Raw genomic sequence first — 25,310 nt, 5'->3', positions numbered from 1 at the left:
ATCTATACGTAGAAGGCAATCGGCAGAATCTGCACAACAACAAAAGCATGGATAAATGTGCTTGTCAATAGTTGAATCGTCGCAGGAGTTTGGGTTCGAATCCCACTCTCGGGAAAACAGCTTGGAAGAGATTTACAAGGTATAGTCGACATAAAAAATTTATTTGAACACATTTTTTCTAGCTTTAAAAGCAATAAGGGTAATCTCGGCTTAATAATAACAGTACTAAATTTAGTCAACCCTTTATTTTTTTTACTACTTTTTTAACCTTGAAAAGACTTTCCTTTTTTGGCCTTGCACCATAATAATATTTTTAAGTTCTGTAAAAAGAGACTATTAAGGCAGTTCAGAGTTTTGTGCATTCGATATTGTCACTAAATATGCGAGCCTTATAACACAAGTAAATTTCTTCTGAAAAAAAAAAAAATGGTCAGAACAAATTCACTTACATTACCTATCGTGTATTTATGTAAAATGGCCTTCAGGGACATTGTATGAGCGTTATGCAGGATCGGTGTAGTTATGGTATCTTGGACGTTTCGGGATCATTTTGGAACCATTTATGGATGGTTTTCGGGAATATTTCTGGATTTCATTTTTTTGTTTGAGATCTTTTCGGGATCACTTTAGTCACTCCAAAATTATTTACGTATAGTTTCTAAATTGCTTCGCGAGCTTTTTGAAATAGTTTCAGTAACTGTTTCGGCATGAATTAGGAACTATTTTACGATGACTTCGGATTTAATTTCCGAAAAATTTCTGGACTTTTTTCATCAGCTACCTGAAAAATCAGCTACCATAGGAGAGTCATATCGCCCGATATCTCTCCTCTCGCCAGTAGCCAAGACGCTTGAAGCCATTTTGCTCCCCTACTTCAAAGCAAATTTGCAGCTAGCCTGCCATCAGCATGGCTTCAGAAAACTCCATAGCACCACCACCGCGATAAATGCCAACAGCACCCAGATAAATTGCGGTTTAAATTAAAACTCCCACCAAATATATCAAAAGCTTTTGATACGGTCAACCATGGCACTTTACTGCAAGACCTGGAAGGGTGTACCCTTCCCCCCATGTCTTAAAATGTGGACCGCAAATTATTTGGATGGTCGGCAGGCATCGGCGCAATTTATAAATGAAACATCAAAACCTAGAAGAATTAAACAGGGGCTGCCACAGGGTGGTGTCCTATCTACACATTTATTTAATTTCTACATATCTTGGCTACCTTCGCCACCAGAAGGAGTTACTATCGTTTCCTACGCCGATGACTGCACAATAATGGCCACAGGCCCAGGCCCGAAGGTCGATGAGCTTTGCAACAGAATATACAGCTACCTCCATGATCTCTCCAGTTTTTTCGCCTGGCGAAACCTGGCATTATCACAGACTAAACCCTCCGCGACCTTTTTTTACAACAAGGACGTCCCAAATGTCGACCATTTTGAACATCCACGTCGATGGACTACGCTACCGCCTGTCCTACACCCCAAAATCTTGGGTGTGACGTTTGATCAGTATCTACATTTTGGTGAGCACGCAGCCGCAATTGTACCGAAATCCAGAGCCTTAATAAAATCCTCAAATCCCTTGCTTGCAGTACTTGGGGAAAATAAAAAGAAAGGCTCATTATCATATATAAAGCAATTGGCCAGCCGATTGCATGCTACGCGTCCCCTATATAGTCGCCAAGCCTAAAAATTACCCACTGGAATAAGCTACATGCCTGCCAAAATACTGCTCTCAGAACCGCCACGGGCTGTCTTCTAATGTCCCCAGACCGCCATCTACATAATGAGGCGAGAATACTTCCCATCTGGTAGAGAAATGAGATGCCAACAAACAGTTCCTGTTGAATACCCAGAAGCCTGGGCATCCCAACAGACATCTGATTGATGAGCCAACACCGCCTGAGGACTTAAGGAGTCATCTCTGTAAGCATTTTCAGGAAATACGGCACCTGAAAACTCAGCCGTATGAAGCAAAGGAACACAAGCAGGTCCTTGGTGAACTCCACAAACAGGCGTCGGATCTTTATGTCGGGAATTGCCCGGTAAATCCAGTACTCAAAAAACAGTAACCAAAACTTGCGGAAGAGGAACCCATACTCCCCAGGGAAACGCGAGTGACTTTGGCTTAACTTCGTTCTGGATACTGTAACAGGCTAAACTCTTACATATCCAGAATCAACCGCGACATACGAAGTGTATGCCCCGCTTGCAATGTGTCCCCACATGACAACAACCATTCTTTAATTGTAATGTGGAACCAACGCCTCTAACACCCCTTTCATTATGGTCCACCCCTGTTGAAACAGCAAGTTTTATTGGACTCCCGCTAGAGGATATTGATGAAAATTTGTGATCGGTCGCAGCTATTAGGTAGGGCGAAGCATTGCTACAACAACAACAACAACAGGAGCACTGTCTAAATTTTCTACGGAGGTATATTGCACCTTCTTGCTCATTTAGAAATGTGAATACTCTTGAGCTCTCTATAGAAGAAGCCAAGCCGAGGTGTAGAGAAAAATAATGACAACAAAGCAACTACAAGTGATGCGGTGAGTGCAATTTACACCTTCTGCATCAGAAAATACTGTTCTAATATTGGCAACGAGTTTACCACCTCAAATTCCCTTCTGTGGCGATTCCCATCATTTGCCTGTAGGGGAATATTTAAAACAGTTACACTTATGGAAAAACGTACAGCAGGTACATATATATTGGAAAACACATGCCCGTTCAAATGTGTGTGAATTGTCAAGCAATAATTGCACATGAGATTTATTTTCCGTTATAGTTTTTAGCGTTAATTCTAAGCCAATTTTACTACAACAATAAAGCAACAACAACTGCATATATACAAAGCACTTGCAATAAATATTAAGCTCAAATGTTCCGTGTCAATTTCAGTCTAACTGCATAACATATGTATGTAGATTTAAAAATATATCTAAGCCTTTATGAGCACAGAACTCGGGACTCGAAGATACCGGAATTAGTAAAATGGTCATTCTAAATAAAACAGAGAGCAAGTATATCTTTAGATGGCTTACATTTTAATGCAAAAATCACCTTATTCATTCCTCTTAACTAGAAAAATGTATCGGGCTCTAATTCAGCGCACCAAAAAGGCCAAGAACTCGTGAAGTTCGACGTTTTAACATACATTTTTAATTACAACAGACATAACTTTACCAGGAACAAATAATTTCGGGTTATTTGAGAAGAGCTACATAATTTTATTGGTAACAATATATATCGGCTAGCTACTATTTTACTATCCGTTTATTATCGAAAGGAAAATTATCTTCAAGTTATGAGTTTCTTATCGGCTGGCTATATCCGAATCAACGGCTTCTTATTAGTACCTTATCGGCTTGCAATCAACAGATATTTGTTTAAAAAAACTATGAATCATCGATATCCACCGAAAACAGAGTGGGAGCACTCCGGTAACAAAACGATAAGTTTATGCTAAAAAATCGATGGCATTTTGATAAAATTTGTATAACTCTTCCTTAACAAATCGTTGAGTTTTTTAAAACAAATCGATAACATTCCAAAAGCAATTCGATAACACCCCCGATAGCACATTGATAGCATTCCGATAACAAATTCATTATTTTTTATACAATTTTCGATAAAAAACTACAACTTTTCTGTAATATATCAATAAAAAAACCGATAAAGCGTAGATAAAAATCGATATCCTCTGTTGTAAAATGTATAACACTTCAATATAAATCGATAGCTCTTATTTACCTCGTAGATAACACACCAATAACGAACCTTTAACTCGACGAGAAGAAGTAGGTAAAACTACCATACGTAATTGCCTTTGCTTTACTTTTCTGTTCTTTCATTTCCCTTCCTACCCTTTCCTCTTCTTGCCTTGCTTACTTTAAGTCCAAGGTTTCTGCCGACTTCCCAAAAATTTTGGGCCGAGCTTCTCTTCCAATTTGCGTCGTGCTCCTTCTTAATTCTTCCTACAAATTTTTGTGCTGACTTTGACGTCATCTGCAAGCAGATGAATTTTTACAATAGTGTTTATCAAGCTACTGCCTAGAGACGACCCAGATTAGAAAAACTTGTTTTTAGTTGAAAAAGCCGTTTTTCTAAGTTTTCGATGTTGCTTCGCCCGGGCGGAGTACGCACCACACCACGGCGTCCGAAATAATAAATGTGCCTCGCTTCAGATCCATAAACTGTGTAATTTATCGCTTTAGATGTCGCATAAGTATGGGAGTTGGAGTATTTGAGTAAAAAGTCCTCCGGAAGCCTGGAGCACTCTAAAGTACTACCAACACCAGCTTACGTTATGCGACAGAAGAAGACGCTATGGCCCAGTAAGATTCGGATTGACAACCGATTTTGTAATCCCAATCATCTCGGGAACGACTAAAATGACCACATTAAACTTTCTAGACCATACCGCCCACCCCTTTAGTTTCATAAGGAACTTGTGGTGGCCAGAACTTCGCCTGCTAAATATGTCAATGATACATTTATATTTTTAACGGGATTCCTCTTGTGTATGTGAAGTTGACTATTGGGACGCGGAAACCCTTAAGCTAAAAAGCTTTGTATTACGTTTGAGGGGTTGATATTCGAATCCCAGTTTGTAGGAAGGTAGAAACTTACATTGAATTTTGAAAAAGAGGCGAAAGAAGACTTGATCTCCCTTGAGAGGGCCGAAATCCCCGCTCTTCAGCGTCGACTAATGATAATAATGTAATTCCGGAATAGTATTTGTCGTAATGAACAATTTAGCATCCCTATTGGAAGTATGTAAATAAAATCGTCAACATTTGACCCATCCTTTAAAGCAAAATATAAGAAAATAAACTCAATACATATTCTACGATTAATTTTATTAGTAACTTATCCGTAAAAACAATTGTGCCCAATGCATATTTACTTATATACAAATACAAATGCACACCAAAGATTTTGTTTACTCTCAGTATTGTTATTGTTGCAGTTGTCTTTTAGAATACCTACACATACACGGATTAACAACACACTTTGAACCGCTGGGGTAAAAACAAATCAACTGTTAGCTCTTAATGGACATTATTTAATATGCAGAACTCTTTGTACCACTCCTTATGTGGTTCATACATGGCGTATACGTAATAAATAGAGTCGAAGGCTCGATTCCAATAAGATTTTCAACAGAGCTGGGCGATAAGAATTACGATTACAATGTGATTACGATTATAGTAATCGTATTTTCAACTTTTTTAAAATTACGATTACAGTAATCGTAATCAGTTGAACCACGATTACGACTACAGTAGTCGTAATTTTAACTCTTTTACAATTAAATATGCATATCGTCGCTGCGCTCACAAAAGCAGTTATGTGTTTTTCAGAAACTTTTCAGGAGATCAAAAAAACTTTATTCTGGTATCCATTTGCAAATGTCATATTTTTTTTTTAATATTTTATGGAAAGTACGTTATTGATGTGTGAAGGAAAAAATCTAGTTTTTTAACCCATTACGATGTGATAAATATTTGCGCCGTTTATAGCACATAGCTGATTTCAAACATGATTCACATGATTCATTTTGGCAGTAGGCAAAAGCATGCAATTTTGCCGTTATTTCTCACACTGCTTCCGGAGATTACCCCTTAAGCCCCTGGGAGGTATAGCTCCATCAATGACATGTCTGTTGGGGTGCCCATATTTCTGGGTATTCAACAGGAACTGTTTGTTTAGCGTTTTATTTCTCTCCCTAATGGAGAGTACTCTCGCCTCGTTGTGTACGTGGTGTTCTGGGGACGTAAGAAAACAGCCCGTTGCGGTTCTGAGGGCAGTATTTTGGCAGGCCTGTATTTTCCTCCAGTGAGTAACCTTTAGGCTTGGCGACCATATCGGGGAAGCGTAGCATGCAACCGGCCGGCCAATTGCTTTGTAAGTAGTAATGAGCGTTTTTTTTCTTTACTCCAAGTGCTGCCGAAAAGAGATTTGAGGATTTATTACGGCTCTGGGTTTTCGGTACAATCCAAAATGTAGATCCTGGTCGAACGTCACACCCAAGATTTTAGGGTGTAAAACAGTCGGTAGCGTAAGACCGATGTCGGCATCATATAGAAATATATTATATTGCACTGTGTGGTGGGTGATAAACGCGAGGCCGTCGCATTTCCGCTCTCGCCATCTTTTATGTGGACGTTATGCCCAGAGCAAGTCTGCAAAGCAGATCTTGCTGTGTGTTCGGTCTCTTGGGGCGCTAACGCGCAGACTACGGGACGTACTTGGGCGTAAACAGCAAGAAGCCACAAAAAATGTATTAAAGTAACGTGGACTTCGGTTTTGGGCTCTAGCCCAGAACGTCCTGTCCGATGCAACCATCTCTTGCACGTGACACACTGACAAGAGTGTGGCCGTCCTAAAAGGATTATTTTCCGACCGGGGTCAGGAAGAGGTCCTGGATTGTGTTCGATACCCTCCCGGAGCAGGAGAATATTGCGCAGTCACGCTGCAAGGATCTGTTGGGAGGATAACGATACGTGGGAAGGACGTAACAAATTAAATGGGGTTACACTGAAATGACAGCCCTTGGTCGGGAAAACTCCCTAATTGCTCCGGTTCATAGAACCGACTGGCTTGGGAAGCGAGATGGTTTGTTATTATTTTTTACATTGAAATCATTTCGGCAGCGATTAAAAAAAATTATAAGCTAATGAGTAAGTACATAACCGTTTTTCATAGTACTGCTAGTACTGTGAGCACATAGCTGTTTTCGATCACTTCTAAACCAAAAGAGATACAAGTAAGGAAGGTTAAGTTCGGATGTAACCGAACATTACATACTCAGTTGAGAGCTATGGTGACAACATAAGGGAAAATAACCATGTAGGTAAATGAACCGAGGGAAACCCTGGAATATGTTTGTATGACATGCGTATCAAATGAAAGGCATTAAAGAGTATTTTATGAGGGAGTGGGCCATAGTTCTATAGGTGGACGCCATTTAGGGATATAGCCATAAAGGTGGATCAGGGTTGACTCTAGAATGCGTTTGTACGATATGGGTATCAAATGAAAGGTGTTAATGAGTATTTTAAAAGGGAGTAATCCTTAGTTCCATAGGTGGATGCCGTTTTGAGATATCACCATAAAGGTGGACCAGGGGTGACCCTAGAATTTGTTTGTTCAATATGGGCATCAAACGAATGGTGTTAATGATTATTTTAAAAGGGAGTGGGCCTTAGTTCTATAGGTGGATGCCGTTTCGAAATATCGCCATAACGGTGGACCAGGGATGACTCTAGAATGTGTTTGTACGATATGGGTATCAAATTAAAGGTATTAATGAGGGTTTTAAAAGGGAGTGATGGTTGCTGTATAGGTGGTCGCCTTTTCGAGATATCGCCATAACGGTGGACCAGGGGTGACTCTAGAATGCGTTTGTACGATATGGGTATCAAATGAAAGGTGTTAATGAGTGTTTTAAAAGGGAGTAATCCTTAGTTCCATAGGTGGACGCCGTTTCGAGATATAGCCATAAAGGTGGACCAGGGGTGACCCTAGAATTTGTTTGTACAATATGGGTATCAAAGGTGTATTTTAAAAGGGAGTTGGCCTTAGTTCTATAGGTGTACGCCTTTTAGAGGTATCGCAACAAAGGTGGACCAGGGGTGACTCTAGACTTTGTTTGTACGATATGGGTATCAAATGAAAGGTGTTAATGAGTATTTTTAAAAGGGAGTGGGCCTTCGTTCTATAGATGTTCGCCTTTTCGAGATATCGCCATAAAGGTGGACCAGGGGTGACTTTAGAATATGTTTGTACGATATGGGTATCAAATGAAAGGTGTTAATGAGTATTTTAAAAGGGCGTGGGACTTAGTTCTATAGGTGGACGCCTTTTCGAGATATCGCCATAAAGGTGGACCAGGAGTGACTCTAGAATAAGTTTGTACGATATGGGTATCAAATTAAAGGTATTAATAAGAGTTTTAAAAGGGAGTGGTGGTAGTTGTATATGTGAAGGATTTTTCAGATATCGACCAAAATGTGGACCAGGGTGACCCAGAACATCATCTGTTGGATACCGCTAATTTATTTATAAATGTAGTACCTGCCAAGATTTTAAGGGTTTTTTATTTCGCCCTGCAGAACTTTTTTCATTATCTTCTACTTAATATGGTATGTGTCACAACCATTTTATAAAGTTTTTTCTAAAGTTATATTTCGCGTCAATAAAACAATCCAATTACCTTACCATGTTTCATCCCTTTTTTCGTATTTGGTATAGAATTATGGCATTTTTTTCATTTTTCGTAATTTTCGATATCGAAAAAGTGGGCGTGGTCATAGTCGGATTTCTTTCATTTTTCATACCAAGATAAAGTGAGTTCAAGTAAGCACGTGAACTAACTTCATTAAAGATATGCCGATTTTTGCTCAAGTTATTGTGTTAACGGCCATGCGGAAGGACAGACGGACGACTGTGTATAAAAACTGGGCGTAGCATCAACGGATTTCGCCCATTTTCACAGAAAACAGTTAACGTCATAAAATCTATTTCAAAAGGATTGGTTAATTTTTGTTCGAATTATGGCGTTAAAAGTATCCTATACAAATTAAATGAAAAAGGGCGGAGCCACGCCCATTTTGAAATTTTCTTTTATTTTTGTATGTTGTTGCACCATATCATTACTGGAGTTGAATGTTGACATAATTTACTTATATACTGTAAAGATATTAAATTTTTTGTTAAAATTTTACTTTAAAACAATTTTGTTTGAAAGTAGGCGTGGTCCTTCTCCGATTTTGCTAATTTTTATTAAGCGTATATATAGTAATAGCAGTAACGTTCCTGCCAAAGTTCATCATGATATCTTCAACGACTGCCAAATTACAGCTTGCAAAACTTCCAAATTACCTTCTTTTAAAAGTGGGCGGTGCCACGCCCATTGTCCAAAATTTTACTAATTTTCTATTCTGCGTCATAAGTTCAACTCATCTACCAAGTTTCGTCGCTTTATCTGTCTTTTGTAATGAATTATCGCACTTTTTCGGTTTTTCGAAATTTTCGATATCGAAAAAGTGGACGTGGTTATAGTCCGATATCGTTCATTTTAAATAGCGATCTGAGATGAGTACTCAGAAATCTACATACCAAATTTCATCAAGATACCTCAAAATTTACTCAAGTTATCGTGTTAACGGACGGACGGACGGACGGACGGACATGGCTCAATCAAATTTTTTTTCGATCCTGATTATTTTGATATATGGAAGTCTATATCTATCTCGATTCCTTTATATATGTACAACCAACCGTTATCCAATCAAACTTAATATACTCTGTGAGCTCTGCTCAACTGAGTATAATAAAAAAAACTGCATATGCAGAAATGTGGGCTCTATATAGTGATAATAAAATATGCAATAAAAAATTTTGAAGAAAACACATAACTGTTTTCGTTAGCGCAGCGACGATATGTTTGATTAAAGGAACATTAGACAAGATCAGATTTTTGAAAGTTAACTTATAGAATCAAATTATTTTGTTTTACTTTTGAAATAAAGTAATTGGAAATAACTTTTGTAGGAGTAAATTATCAAATGACAATCTGAGGATTAATTGAATTTTGCTTTTTTGATTGATTAAAGGAAGCGATCAAGATTTGTTTTTAGATGTTTAAAATTTTATATGAATTTCTACAAATAAAGAATTTTGTTTATTTTTACAAAATAATCCGAATGATTAATTGTTCATGGGTTGACATTTCTTTTAGTCGAACTCTTCTCGGATGATGAGCCTTAGGTGAGGTCAAAGCTGTTCACTTTTTCTGAACAGAAGAGGTGGGAAGGCTCCAACCCGACACGGACATTTATTTCTTTCGCTTTTAGCCTATCACCTTTTCTCGTTGTTTACCAATCTAGGCTTGAGTTTTTTCGCAACATAACTGCGGCAAGCAGACGTGGCAGGAACCACGTCCCAAAGCCGATGAGCCTCAGCCAAGCTAAAACCATGCAAAGCCCCACTTCTCCTCTCCCACAACAAGCAGTTACGTAACATAATCTTAATCATTCTAACCACCAATAAGATTACAGTGATCGTAATTTTCAAAAAGCTTAAATTACGATTAATGTAATCTTAATCGTGGGCATAATCAATTACGCATGTAATCCTTATCGCCCAGCTCTGGTTTTCGATTAATATCAACAATTCGAATAGTGAAGTTCGAATAAAGAACGTACAAAAGTCTAAAATCGAATAATACAATACTCGACTAATCGAAATTTTCGAATAGTTTTAAGATCCCTGCAGTCTGTGAAGATGTTGTAGAGGTAACTATCGCGAATACGATAGTTTTAAACTCTTTACAGCGGGTTTAATGGGGCACATGTGTGAATATTAATCTAGTCAATTGTAAGCTGTAAGATCTATGTAATAAACTGACCGGTCGAATTTTCACATACTTACGCACGCTAGAAAAATAATTATAAATAATAGTTAAAGTCGTTAAATTGGTCCACTATGCCATATTTTTTGTCATATAAAAATTGTTTTTAAACGGTTTTATTTAGCTTGAGTTGACAGGCTGCACGGCCGCATGCACGGCCGTTGTGAACGAATCTTGTAATTGAAATTTAAGTAACTTCCCGATAAGCTACAAGCTTGAAACTTGAAATATAGTTCAGAACCCGATGACAATGCAATAATAAGAAAAAATCCCCGCTAGGTGGCGCAAGGATCGAGATATTCGCAAAATTCGCATTTGTGGTCCGATTTGGCTCATATTTGGAACTCATAATACATGGAAGAATAGAAATCAACATGTGAAAAAAAATCGCCGCTAGGTGGCGCATGGATGGAGATATGCACAAAATTCGCATTTGTGGTCCGATTTGGCTCATATTTGGAACACATAATACATGCAAGAATAGAAATCGACCTGTGAAACCTGTGAAATCACCGTTAGGTGGCGCATGGATCGAGATATTCACAAAAATCATATTTGTGGTCCGATTTGGCTCATATTTGGAACACATAATACATGCAAGAATAAAAAGCGACTTATGAAAAAAATCGCAGCTAGGTGGCGCAAGGATCGAGATATTCACAAAAATCGTATTTGTGGTCCGAATTGGCTCATGCTTGGAACACATAATACATACAAGAATAGAAAGCGACCTATCAAAAAATCGCCGCTAGGTGGTGCAAGGATCGAGATATTCACAAATATCGTATTTGTGGTCCGATTTGATTTGGCCCATATTTGGAACACTTAATACATACATGAATAGAAAGCGACCTATGATGCCCGATTTGGCTCATATTTGGAACAAATATTGCATACAGTCCAGTAGAAGTGACATCAAAATATATTGGAGTTGGAGGAGGGACAAGCATACGTGGCGCAGAGTCGAGTAAAGTCTTTGGAAGGATTATGTATTGAGGACGTAGGTCGCAACAAATTGTCAGGAAAGAGTGCTTGTAATAATGAGTCACTAAATGAACTAAATAGAATGAGAAATAATAGGCAATTAAATAAAGACTAAAAACTTAAAAATAAAATAATTAAAAAATTTTTTTAAGTTAAACCGCTTAATTGAAAACAATACTTACATGAAATAATAATAATACGAAAAGCTAGAAAATAATTAGGTATGTCCTAGGTACTAGTGTCGCAGGATGGCATTTAATTTATACGTTCACAGAGTATTTTACCGTCGCTCTATTACTATGAGCGTTATTACTTACGTGAGGATGTCCAAGTAACTTTAAATACACCGGATTTATATATATATATAGAGATTATTATAATTAGAAAAGTAATATTGAAAATATAAGATTAAGTTAGTACAGAGTTTATTTGTAAAGTTCAAGTAATGTTCTTTCTCGCGCCGCTCGTGTTCAACTATTGTCGTTGTTCGTATAACTTCGTTCAAATACCCACGCCAACAGGGTAGAGTGTTGTAGATATATGGAAATGCAGGGATGTAATTATGTGGCGTGACAACTCGGCCTTTTCTGACCTAAATCGCCTCGATTTCGTCGTCGGTTTCGAGATCAGTACTATTTCTGCACCAAGGCTTCATTTTGTCGGAAGCATATACTGAACAAAATTTCTTACTAGTTATTTGAGCGCCTGGAATGTCTTCCAGTAAATAGCGATCGTTACTTAACACTTTGCCTACGATATATGGCCCACGAAATTTAGGCTCAAGTTTACGTGATTCACCTGTAGAAACTGGTTCATTTTCAATAACTACGAGATCGTCTTCGGCGTATATTTTTGGTTTCTGATGACGTTAATCAAATCTTTGCTTCGCGTTCATTAGAGATATTTTCGATGGCTTGATTTCGTTTCTCAGCAGAAGTTAATGAGGACGTTTCGCCCCCTAAGTCGTCATGAACAGCAGCAATCAATTGGTTAGTGACTACGTCACGCAGTTTAAAATCGAAAACAAGTTCATTTGGACTAAAACCTGTCGTTGCGTTTCGACGGGAGTTGATCGACTACTGGAGATCTCTTAGCTTAAGATCCCAATCCTTTGGCTGTTTGGTAGAAGTTCGCAAATAATTTAGGATGTTTTGGTTTGCGCGCTCCACTTGGCCATTTGCTCGTGGAGTTCGGACCGCTGTTTTCGTATGATGAATATTGTTATTAATGCAAAATTCTTCGAATAATTTTGAGGTAAACGACGTTCCTCTATCAGTAACTATTTGAGAAGGTAGACCAAAATACGTAGTTATTTCGTTTAGGGTTTTGATAACGTGTATGGTTTTCGTGTCGCGAACTGCCTTAACGATAAGGAATTTGCTAAAGGCATCTGAGATTGCTAATACGTAACAATTTCCGCGTTTGCTGCGCACAAAAGGTCCCATGTGATCCAAATGGATACGATAAATCGGTAGTGGTTTAATTGATTCGATGTGAAGTTCACCTTCACTTTTCCCAGATCGTTGTTTTTGATAACAGCATTGAATACAAGCTGCAATAAAGCTCTTAACATATCTTCTCATTTGCGGAAACCAAAAAGATTCTTTAATTCGGTCAAGAGTTTTTTCTAACGCAGTATGTCCTACTTGATCATGGCAGAATTGGACAATCCGCCATCGAACACCTTTTGGTATAACAAATTTTAAACCATCGGTTTGTTTTTTGTATAAACGGTGGTTACGTAACTGGTATTCTGTTTTAATAGTATTTGTATCTGGTGATGTAATCGTACCTTTCAAAATATTTATGTATTGTCGCAGTTTTTCATCTTGCAGCTGCATTGTAAGCAGCCAATCGTCGATATTGGTCGTTACGTTGAAAACTATACCGGCAGGTTTAACCTCTCTCGCGGGTTGGTCAGGCATTCGGCTTAGGGCATCGATATGTTGTAATCGACTGCCTTGACGGTGTACGGTTGAAAAGTCGTATTCGAGGAGTTTGAGCCACCAACGGGCAATTTTGGGTTTCATTTCTTTATTATCTTTAACATGTGCTATCGCAGAGCAATCTGTTACTAACCTGAATGGTTTTCCCAGGATGTAAATACGGAAACGTTCTAAAGATTCTACTATGGCGAGAACCTCAAGTTCGTAGCTGTGATATCGGCTTTCGGTGTCAGTGCAATGGCGACTGTAATAGCAAACCGAATGCCATTCACCTCCATTTACTGATTGCAAAAGTACGCCTGCCAACCCAACGCTACTTGCGTCGGTATGGACCTCATGTTGAGCGTTAAAATCATATAGAACTAGGACTGGTCTTGCGTAAGGACGTTGACAAGAGTTTTAAAAGTGCTCTCTTGCCGTGGTCCCCATGTAAAACAGTCTTCATTCGCTTTTGTTAGTAAAACGGTTAAGGGTTTCGAAATAATGGAGTAGTCACGTACAAATTTTCTAAAGAAGCCTGTGAGGCCTAAAAATCTTCTTACCTCAGATACGTTTTTGGGTGGTTCAAAGTTTTTAATAGCCGTTACCTTATTCGTTCCAGGTGTAATGCCTTTTCCGGTTACTATATGCCCGAGATATTCGATTTTCGTTGCAAGAAACTTACACTTGACAGCGCGAAGTGTAAGTCCTGCTTCTTTAAGAAGATTTAAGAAACGTTCTAACCACAAAAGTCCTTCACATATAGTTTTGCTTGGAATTACAATATCATCCAAGTAGATTAGCACTTCACCTGCATTCATTTTGGAAAAAACTGAAAACTGAAAAGTTGCTGGTGCGTTAACGAGCCCGAAAGGCATACGATTAAATTCGAAATGTCCATCAGATGTCACGAACGCGGTATATTTCTTCGACGTTTCTTCGATTTCGATCTGATGATAACCCATACGGAGATCGAGCGTTGTGAAAAACCGATTTCCCGCGAGTTTGGCAAACTGCTCTTCCATGTTCGGCATTGGAAAAGGTTGCTTTAACGTGATTTTATTTAGACAGCGATAGTCAATACACAACCGATGTTCGTTGTTCTTTTTTTCGACTAGTACTACCGGCGACGCGTATTGTGATTCACTTGGTCGAATTATATTGTTCTCTAAAAGTTCCGTAATTATATGTGTTATGATCGGTCGTTTCGAAAAAGGCACGCGATACGGTTTCAGCTGAATTGGCTGATCACTACTCAATTGCATTTTCATTTTCGATAGCCCGCACTTTCCAAGATTTTTAATGTTATTGGCAAAAACTCCACGAAATTCACACATTAACGATTCGAATTGATTTCTTTGGTTTTCGGTTAAATCTTGTGGTTCACTTATATTTCGAATTTGTTCGACACGGCAATCTACATTTTCTATTATAAATCGTTTGTTAGAACTACAAATAACATCCTTTCCAAGGAGTACGTTTTCAGATATTAGCTCGTCGTTAACAACAACCATATCGGTTTCAAATTTTTCATTATCAATCACAAGTATTGCGTTAATTTTACGGGTCGAAACGTATTCCGCACCACCAAAACCTCTTAGCACTGTTATTTCTGGTTTATAGGTTGCTATTTGTTCGGAAAATGTTTTGCGCACAAGAGTACGGGTACTACCCGGGTCAACGAACGTGTTTGTAGCATTTCCGTTTACATAGATTTTCTTAATAATACCGTCATCGCGATTTGCGTAATTTTTGACCTCATTTAATTCGCGAATTTTATTAATACTCATTTTTTTTAGAGTAGGGCATTCGTCACTTTTATGTGTGGTACGCTGGCAATTCGTGCACCTCGACTTCCTCTGTGGCTCGGGACATTTAATAGCGAAATGCCCTAGTTTACCACAGTTAAAACACTTTGAGTTGCTAATTGTACGTGGTTGGTTGGTTTTTGGAGGAGCTTGTGATGGTTTGACATTTGTTATTACCGGCTTTGTCACGTTTGGTACGAATTTTGATTTTTGAGCACTATGGCTGATATCATTATATACGTTATAATTCATTATATCTCTTAACAATTCTTGACAATTTTTGTATTCGTTTGAGATTTTCCGTTTAAGGTCATTATCATTTATTCCGTTTATTATATGTCGGGCGATACTGGTTTCCGATAAACCGGCTTTGTTACCGAGCGCCAGCATTTTATAAAAATATTCGACCGGTGATTCGTTTTGTTCGCGTTTCGAACGAGAGAGTTTAATATGAATATCCGCTTCATTAGTTAAACACGGAAGGCCATGCAAAAATTTGTTTACAAATTGTGCCCAATTAACGAAAGCACATTGTTGTGAATCGATCCACAATTTTGCTGATCCACGCATCCTTGGTTGTACTGCGAAAATTATTGTACTTTCATGCCATTCGTAGGCATTTTTCAACATTTCAACACGCTTTATAAATTGAACCGAATTTAATGACGTTTCGCTCGTTGGGTTATACTCCGGCAATAATTCTACTATGTCTTTAATATTATAATACGGCGAATTCGAATAACCATTGCTTAATGGGAATGGTGCGCTTGTTTGATTTACAACATTTCTAATTGGAATTTGATGCAGTGGCGCAGTAGCGAACCGCTCTGCGCTCTGCCACTGTGGCATCAAATTCGCTCGTGTAGGCGATGTTGTTGCAAAATGTTGAACGTTCGAGGTAGACGTTGTTGTTTCAGCGAACTGTTGAAGGTTAGCAGCAGACGTATATATTGTTGGCATCGGCGACGACGACAACGTCGGTTGAAAATTGTGTGCACTCGTACTATATCTTGTATCACTATTTTGGTTTGGATTTGTTTGCGCACTTATTAACTGTTGTATTGTTTTTTCGAGGGCAGATAAACGTTGCACCATCGTAGTTTGCTCATTTCCTCCACTATCACTCGCGGTATCGACATTATTTTGCAACCGTTGAAGAAGTTGGATTTTCGTGCCAGACGTAGGCAACCCAGCATTCTTACATCGCTTTTTTAACTCTTTTAACGTGAGATTCGTTTGCGACATTTTATTAGTTTTGTTTTGATCGTTTTTCTTGTTCTAATTGGAACACGCCGATACTTGGATATTAACGTGCGAAAGAGACGGCTTTTGTGTTATCGTAGAATAGTGATTTCGTTTGTTTTCGTTTTTTCTTTGATCGATTTTTCGTTTTGGATTTACCGACAATTAAACACGAGCACGATTATAAGTTTTACGCGAGAAAGAGATACATAAAACTTCTCTTCGATCGAATTTGTACGGCAATGATTTGTTTCGTTTGTTGCAATTGAAACCCAATAACGTATACATATATTGCGTGTCCGTGTGACGTCACAAATAAGATGTAAAACTACAAAGCTGCCATTTCAAATTTCAGCCGTTTAGCTTAGCGACAAATCGTATGTCGCTGGAGCCCCAATTTTCACAGAAGTCTCACCGAATGTGAGGTTATATTGAATCTCAATCGTATTCGTAGAATATTAGATTTTTACATTTGATACAGCAACGTTTTTCTTTGCTGTTTTTCGTCAATGCACGCACTTTTTAATATACAAATTTTAGCTTTTATCTTTTCGATTTATTTCACGCAACATTTATGTAGGCGTTTAATTACTCTCACTTCTGAACTGTCGCAGGATGGCATTTAATTTATACGTTCACAGAGTATTTTACCGTCGCTCTATTACTATGAGCGTTATTACTTACGTGAGGATGTCCCAGTAACTTTAAATACACCGGATTTATATATATATATAGAAATTATTATAATTAGAAAAGTAATATTGAAAATATAAGATTAAGTTAGTACAGAGTTTATTTGTAAAGTTCAAGTAATGTTCTTTCTCGCGCCGCTCGTGTTCAACTATTATCGTTGTTCGTATAACTTCGTTCAAATACCCACGCCAACAGGGTAGAGTGTTGTAGATATATGGAAATGCAGGGATGTAATTATGTGGCGTGACAATAGTCATCACACTCCTTATCAATCTAGGGCGTTGATCAGACAATTAAATAAAAGCGTTGGACGCGTCATATTTCTATTGATAGTCATAAGTAAAACCAACTGAACCCTAATCAGGTTATGCTACGCCTCACATTTTTAGAAATTTCACGCACCCAACGCTTTTATTTAATTGTCTGATCAACGCCCTAGATTGATAAGGAGTGTGATGACTAGTACCTAGGACATACCTAATTATTTTCTAGCTTTTCGTATTATTATTATTTCATGTAAGTATTGTTTTCAATAAAACCGTTTAACTTAAAAATGTTTTTAAATTATTTTTTATACCACGAACTTACGCCGTGGGACTAATGCTCACGTAAAACCCTTTCCTATATACTTTCACATAAGCCACATTTAAGCTACAGTATCAAGTTCAACTGTTGTCCTTGTAATAGTTACACTTCAAAGATCCCAGGTGTATCCAATCGAACACATATTACGAGCAGACGCCCACAACAAAATCTTTAGACTGCATGTATAGCTTCAAGTACATTCAAATATACCCAGCAGCAGGCTTGCCTAAAATTGTCGCTTTTGTTATCGTTTGCTCGCCAAACAAAGGTTTTTTTTTATTGTATTGGCATAAAAGGCTCTAAGTTAAAGGCTAGAGCATTTTTATTACTCTGATATTTATGTACTTCTACCATAACTAAATGCAAGTGAAAAGTTAAGCAAAGAGTGGCAATTACTGTGACCCCGCAACACACCCCTAGGTTAACTATGATTTGCAACTGATATGCCTGTGCCAATTCAAGGAATTTCAGTACTGGTATTTTCCACTGCACGGTATACATACATTAATGTACATTTATATATTTATGTATGTGTTTGTAAGTATGCTGTTCATTGCTGTTTTATTGAATGAGTACAATAGAGATCATGTGCAGACGTCCTGAAAATTTATAAACAGATTTCTTATCGAAGATTTATCGTTAGCAATCTCATAAATTATAGTAAAGTGCAACACGCAAATCGGTTATGGGAAAATCACAAAGTATCTTTGTAGAACATATACACACATACATACATATAATCTTATAATCAAATCAATTTGTAAAAGTAGGACTGATGACATTATAACGAGTCGCATTTTATCGTGTGAACCAGAATTCTTATGATATAGGAGCACTTATTCACCTCAGTGAGTGAATGAAAACTTGAATTCGTTTGTGAAATTTTTAGTATTATATAGGCGTGAATGTGAATGTCAGTGACTGTGACTTAAAGTGTCACGGCTTCATACACAATTATCGTGAGGAAATTTGAGAGCTAGAAAGTTTACAATTTTCTTACATTAATGCTGCTGTTGAGATAATACGTAAACAATTATATGTGACCCGGTCTATGAAAAGGCGGCTTATGACTCAAACAAAATTACTACACTCAGAGAAAAAATCGTTCTAAAACGAAGGAAACACGTTCAAAATTAAGAACATTCGTTGACAAAAGTCTGTTAAGTACGTTTTTTCTTAACTCGTGACCGATGGGCTTGTTTTAAGAACAATTTTTCCAAGCACACCGTTCGTATTTTATGACCAGTTTGGTACTGAACCTTCTGTGCTCATTTCACTTGGGCTTGATTTAATATTTTTCGTTCTCACGCTTCGAGAACGATTTGTCGTAGATTTAACATTTTTCGGCCTCAGTTCAAGAACGGTTTGTGCTTGATCTTTGGGGGGAGTAGGGAAGGTAATTTTTTCAAGTAGTACTCATTCATTTATTTTTTTTATTAATAAATAATTTGTTTTTGTAATTAATACAAACTATTAATAACAAAACAAATTATTATTAACATTCCAAAAAGGTTTGAAAAAAGGCATAGTATGCATTTTTTCATATATTTCTCCTATCGAGAAATTTTTCTTATTAGATGATGCAATCTGAATATATATTTAAAACATTTCATAACATATTTGAGAATTATCCGTGTATATGTGAATCGAGCTGAACAAAAAAGAAGAGTTAAAAAAAAGAATATAAAAAAATTTTTTCAAAAAACTTTAGAGTTTGGCGGTGATCTAACTCGCGCCACACGATCGCAACCGCACCATTATAGCCGCTGGGCCACTACAATTGCTTAATGGCTTGTGCCAAATGTTGTATTTAACATTGCAGTGCACACGAATTATACCGTTTCTTTTTTCTTGAACTTAATTTAAGACAATTGTTCTTAATTTAAGAACAATGTTCTCATTAATAGAACATTTGTTTATATTTTAAGACCAACCGATCTCTTTTCAAGAAAATGGTGGTCAGTTCAAGAACAAGGTTGTTGTTTTGAGAAAAGGTCGTTCGATTTTCAAGAACAAAAAAGTAAGAACATGAAAGGCTTGAATTGAGTCCGGTGGTGCTGGATTTTAGAACGGCGTTTTTCTCTGAGTGTACTACTAAGAAACTGAAGAAATGCATTGTTTATCTTTAACAGCAATTTCTTTTTTGAGTCATAAGCCACCTTTTCATAGACCGAGTCACATGTTTGAATTTATTTTTTATTGAAACAGTACAAAAATATGAAAAAAATAATAAAATTACCGAATATTCCATAAGCATTCGTTCCGACATCTGATTGTTTAAATGAACAACGAAAAAATCGAACAGCTCATCATTCCTACTTAAAAGCTGAGGATGAAATTTTCAAATTTTTAAATAATGGGAATGAAATCAAATTTGAATTTTATATGAAAAATTGAGAATTTTCCAACAGCACATATTCTAACTGAAAGTGTACAACATAGTTAGTTTGATGATGGAATTGGCTTGAACAAGCGTACTTCGTGTCGTCGCCGAGGAAAGAATTGGTAACAGACCACTGGCAAAAAATACCTGGTTCGGTGAAGGATTCCGCGTTTTAACACAAAGACGTTGCACATAGAACAACATTGCAATAGAGCCCAACAAGAGTATATGTATGCTTCTGCGATTCGAAAAGGGAAGTGAGATGCCTATAATGGACGAAAAAAGAATAGGCAGTAAAGCGTCAATACGAGGATCAGGTGTCAGGTTTTAAGACTGGTGCAAGCTATTTTAGGAACGAAAACGGCGTGCTAGTAAACGATGTCAATTGTGAACTAAGATTATGAAGATAATAGTAATCTGCCCTGCTATGGAGACAGGGATGTACCGCCCGGGAAAGATGATGAAACCGAGCTAGCAGTCGGGGATGAGGGAATTAAGGTAGAGGAATATGACTGAAATCAGATAAATCAGCAGAGTCGAGGGCGCTGATGGGCTGCCTGCTGAGCTATTCAGATCGTCGCAGTGCACGCCCGATGATTGAAATTTCAGTGCTCTTTTCCCATTCCAGAAAAAGAAGAACCCCCAAAATGCGCCAACTATCGCAAAATCAGTTTTGTGAGCGTCACCTATAATGTCCTGCCAGATTATTGTGCGAAAAGTTAAACTCCACCGTGATAAATTTGTCGCCGATCTAATTGTAGTCTTGGAAAAAATCATTGGCATACGAAACCTCTTTTAAAGAACCCTTTGACAGCACAAAAGGTGCTATGTCTGAGTTTGGTGTCCTCGCAGAGCAGAAGTGTGAAGAACCCACAAATCACTAATTCTCTTCGAAGTAAGTAAGCTCCCAAAGACAGTTTAGATGAATTTCGCTCCCTCCAACTCGGCGATCCTAACTGATTCGTGCCCTCAAAATACTACTCGAAGGAATGCAATGATAGCCCAAAGATACCTTTAAAGCCCAAAATACAATATTCTGATGACTACTCAGCGGATCAGTCCGGGAATTAACTTAAACTTATTTAAGTAAGGCAGCAGACCCGCTCTCAGCAGATTACTGAAGCGTTATTAAAAATAGAGAAAAATCCTAAAAATCCTACTTAGATCAGAGGAAGCAAATTAGTATGCGACTCCCTCTATAGCAGTACAACTACAAGAAGGGATGTAAAACTCCCGTTAAAGCCTGATTTCTTCAAACAACTGGCGCCAGGGCACTTTCGTTCAGCAGTACACCAGCGTGGAACTGGTATCGCGCCCTCCATGGTAATCAAAAATGGTAAATACTCAACGCATCTCAGACATCACATTCTGGCAACCCTGAATGACGTATTATATACAGGCCCTAATCTCCAAAACTACCTGACGACAATAACTCTTAACTGGCGCCTCTACAAGTTCATTTTCGATGGCAAAATCCGGAAAATTTACCACAAATTTTAATCAAGGATGAAGAGCAAGACTTCTAAAGAATTTTCTTCAAAAAGTCCCCTCACCTGCCGATCGAAGGCTTTAAATAAAGAGCACTTACTTTCGGAGTTATCTGCTCTTCACAACTTGCAATCCAAAGACTCTACCAACTCGATCAGGATTGCCCAAAAAGTACGCACCCACCACTTTCAACATACTGCGAAAAACGTATATGGATTATGTCCTCTCTGGTGGGCGCGATATACAGTCGAATTTAGATTCCATGACACAAACGATCGAAGTTCACAAATCTCCATGTTTTCTTCCATCTCAACTCTAGGAATACGACAGAATTCGTTTACGTACTCTTTACAACTGATTCACTATGGTCACCATAGTGACATTTTGACCCGACAGGATGTCAATCGTCAATAGTTACCTTACCCATAATGCTCCTCTAACAGCTCTTGTTAGCTAGTTAGATTCTAAAATGCATATCAAACAGTCGTTGATAGCATCGTCATCTTAAACTGGGAAGTTTCATAATCTCAAACCCAGTGGCGTAGCTACCTTGGGTGTCATCCCGTGTGGAAGTTGATGGTGTCACCCCATCGAAATTAGAGAACAATAAATTGTATATGATAAAGATCATGGATCATTTATTATTTATAATATTGAAGAAATAACAAAACACAATAATAATTAAGACAGAAAAGGCATTGTTATACACATAAAGTTTCTTCTTTCCAGCTTTGACAGTTGCGAACTCAGGAATTACTTCACCGTAATTTATATTTTGTAATAATACACCAAGATTGCTAAGCCGCGATTGGGTCATTGTTGCCCGCAAATAGTTATTTATTAACTTTAGTTTACTGAAACTTCTCTCACATAAAGCTACGGATACGCGAACTGTCATGAAAAATTTCAGTGCAATCATAATATTAGGAAGAGATTTTGTAAAATCCCATTCATATTCTTGATAGAACATTAATGACTTCATTCTGTATATCTGACAAATATGATACTTTTGTAGTTTTATCTTCCTCCAATTTCATCATGTGTTCTTTGAACACTACATCATACTTTGACAATAGTTTTACTAATTCCAAAAATTCCCTTTATTTTTAGAGTCTTCTTCTTCATCATTTCTACGAAACGCCAAGTTTTGTTTAGCCAGAAATAAAGTTATATCCAGTAATCTAGTCAAAAGATGCTTCCACTTCTGTTTTTCTATATCCATCAATTGCAAAGCTGCATCATCTATTGTTTTATTCAATTTTAGTCTCATTTCTAAAGTTTTCCATTTCTCAAGATTTTCTAGATATTCATTTGAACATTCGTAGGCAGCTACTTTCCGATTTAATTTCCACCACTTTTGAAATTCAGTCGTAAATGTTCCTGCATTGGTATTATTGGCCACATCAAATAAACGACTGCAGAAACAGTACAGGTTACAAGAGCTGATGAAATAAACTATCCGTGACCGTAGGATTTTTTCACCATTTGGCATAATTTTATAAAACCAATCTTTTGAGAGATGACGAGCGTCACCTTTTATTTTGGTTCCGTGTCAAGAAACAGTAGCAAATGTTCCTTCCTTGTTTTGGAAATATTCACTTCCTTTTTTATTATTTCAATGAGTACATTGTAAGGAATAGGAATACTACATTCTGACACATCATTTAATTGAAGAAATGGTTTATTGGTTGCAACAATAATACTGCTACTATTATTTTCAGCATCTTCTTTGATTGTGTTAGTTAATTCTATACTGTCAATGTTGCTTCCTGAAGATGAGCTGATATTATCTAAATCATCTCTTGTGAAAATCAATTTCTTTGAACTTGGACTGCCATCAGTTTTTGTAACATACTAAAAAATCGATCCAAACATACTCTGAGCTACATCCAATATAGCCTGTTTGGCTCTCCTTTGCTGAAATCCACTTTTTCTTTTGGATGTGTGCACTCCCGGGGGCATTTTTCACTTGATGTTTGTTTCTTACTCTAAAACAAAAAGCTATTTGTTATAGTCTATAATGTGAGAGTATTTTCTCATAAACTAGTTAAGCAATATGAAATTCAATTATACAAAATTATATTAACTTTAAAATATTCGATATGAATCAATCATTATTTTTAATCTTCACAAAACAGCATTTAGGTTTCTAAAATATATTTTTTTCTTTTATTATCTATCACTACAGAATAATACACGTTTATCAATTTACGACAACCAAACACAACACACTTCCCGAAGCAAATGAGAAATGTTGAAACTGAGACGTCAAAGATCGCCAGTATGGGACGGGGAATTCCCCACATAGAGCTAAGCCCGTGCTAGTGGGGTAATCCTAGAAAAAGAAATGTTTGTGCTTCCGATTTTTTTGCTTGTACATTGTTTTTAAAGTTCAGAGACCGGGTGGGTGTCACCCCAAAAAAGGTGACACCCGGTGCGGACCGCCCCCGCCAGCCCCGCCCTCCCTTTGCTGCGCCACTGCTCAAACCTATTCCAATCATTACCGGAACAGAGTAGAGGCGAACACGTTTTGTAAATGTTCCTCAACTGAACCCTTGAAACATTGTGAATTAAACAAGTGTGATATCTGAACCGCGAACTGCCTGACAGGATGTTGAAGAAGGCTACTTTTTAGCGTTGGTGTCGCATAGGGCCCGCTATCTTCAGCCGGTGATCGAAAGAGATACAGAATGAGACCACGATATTCAATAAAAAATCAGGTGATCGGTTCTATTTGTAATTTTGATGCCTTTGCAGAAGTTGTCACACCTTTCTTATCCACAATGGTATTAAAGCATCAAATGATGAAAAAAGTTGCAAATCAAATTGAGAACTAACATTTTCACCAATCTTTGAAAAATTTTTTTTCTTGCTTTTGGTTATTGTGATGAAATCAATTGTTGCTTAACAATGTCTTAGCTAAAATAAAATAAATGTTATACTAAAAGGTGAATCATGTAAGTGTGTTTGTTTGCAGCAAGAGCAATTGCATTTGGCACTCATCCATTAAAGAAGGAAATCCTATCCAGTATGCATGTAAGCTCAGGTGGTCAATAAGGTGCATTGATTGTTGAAATGCTAACGAAAAGTGTTTTTCAGAAGAAGTAGAAATGCAAGATAACCGCAAATAATTCAAGGAAAAAAATCAAGAATCGAGAATTATTTACTTACTGATTTTTCTTTGAACATAAATGTTTCTTCATGCTCAATTCCATTTAGTATTTTATTTTTACAATTTTTTTAAATGTTGCAAAGAAAACAAAAACCAAGCCAAGAAAAAGTGAATAAAATTATATCAGTGAATCAATGATGCACGCATCCTGGCACATCCTCTGACGTAGCAACATCTTAAATATTCGCATTTCACTCGCAATTTGCCAGCGAATAACCATAAATTGGTTCAATTTACAAAGCGTCGTCCGAGATGCGTGGCAGAGCTTCATTGGTATTGTCAACTAGGATATGCATTGTGCTGTAGTTGCTGAGCATTGAATTCTTTTCCTTCCGCTACTTACTTTGTCTGTAGCTGCAGCGACAGTCTGTTGATTTGCCATCTTTTATTGGTTGGTTGGTTGGTTGTGCCAATTCGTTGTAGCACTCTCACTTCTGCCCCGTGGCGTTTGTATGTTCCATTGTTTTTTGTTCTTTTTTTTTTTGTGGAATAATTTTTTTTTGCGGAATGCTTAACTTAATTTAATGATTTCTTTTATGGTTGCACATTTGTCCCAACACAGGGAAATAATTTTGTTCGATGGTGAATGGAGAAAAGTACAC

At 37.5% G+C, this 25,310-nt stretch overlaps 1 pseudogene; it reads right to left on the bottom strand.

Annotated features, from left to right (window-relative positions):
• Positions 1-22,486: 22,486 nt before the first annotated feature.
• On the bottom strand, positions 22,487-23,498 carry LOC137241104 (zinc finger MYM-type protein 1-like; annotated as a pseudogene).
• Positions 23,499-25,310: the final 1,812 nt, after the last annotated feature.

The sequence above is a fragment of the Eurosta solidaginis genome, chromosome 1, assembly GCF_040869045.1.
Source record: "Eurosta solidaginis isolate ZX-2024a chromosome 1, ASM4086904v1, whole genome shotgun sequence".
Taxonomy (NCBI): domain Eukaryota; kingdom Metazoa; phylum Arthropoda; class Insecta; order Diptera; family Tephritidae; genus Eurosta; species Eurosta solidaginis.
This window is presented reverse-complemented; position numbering and strand designations above follow the sequence as displayed.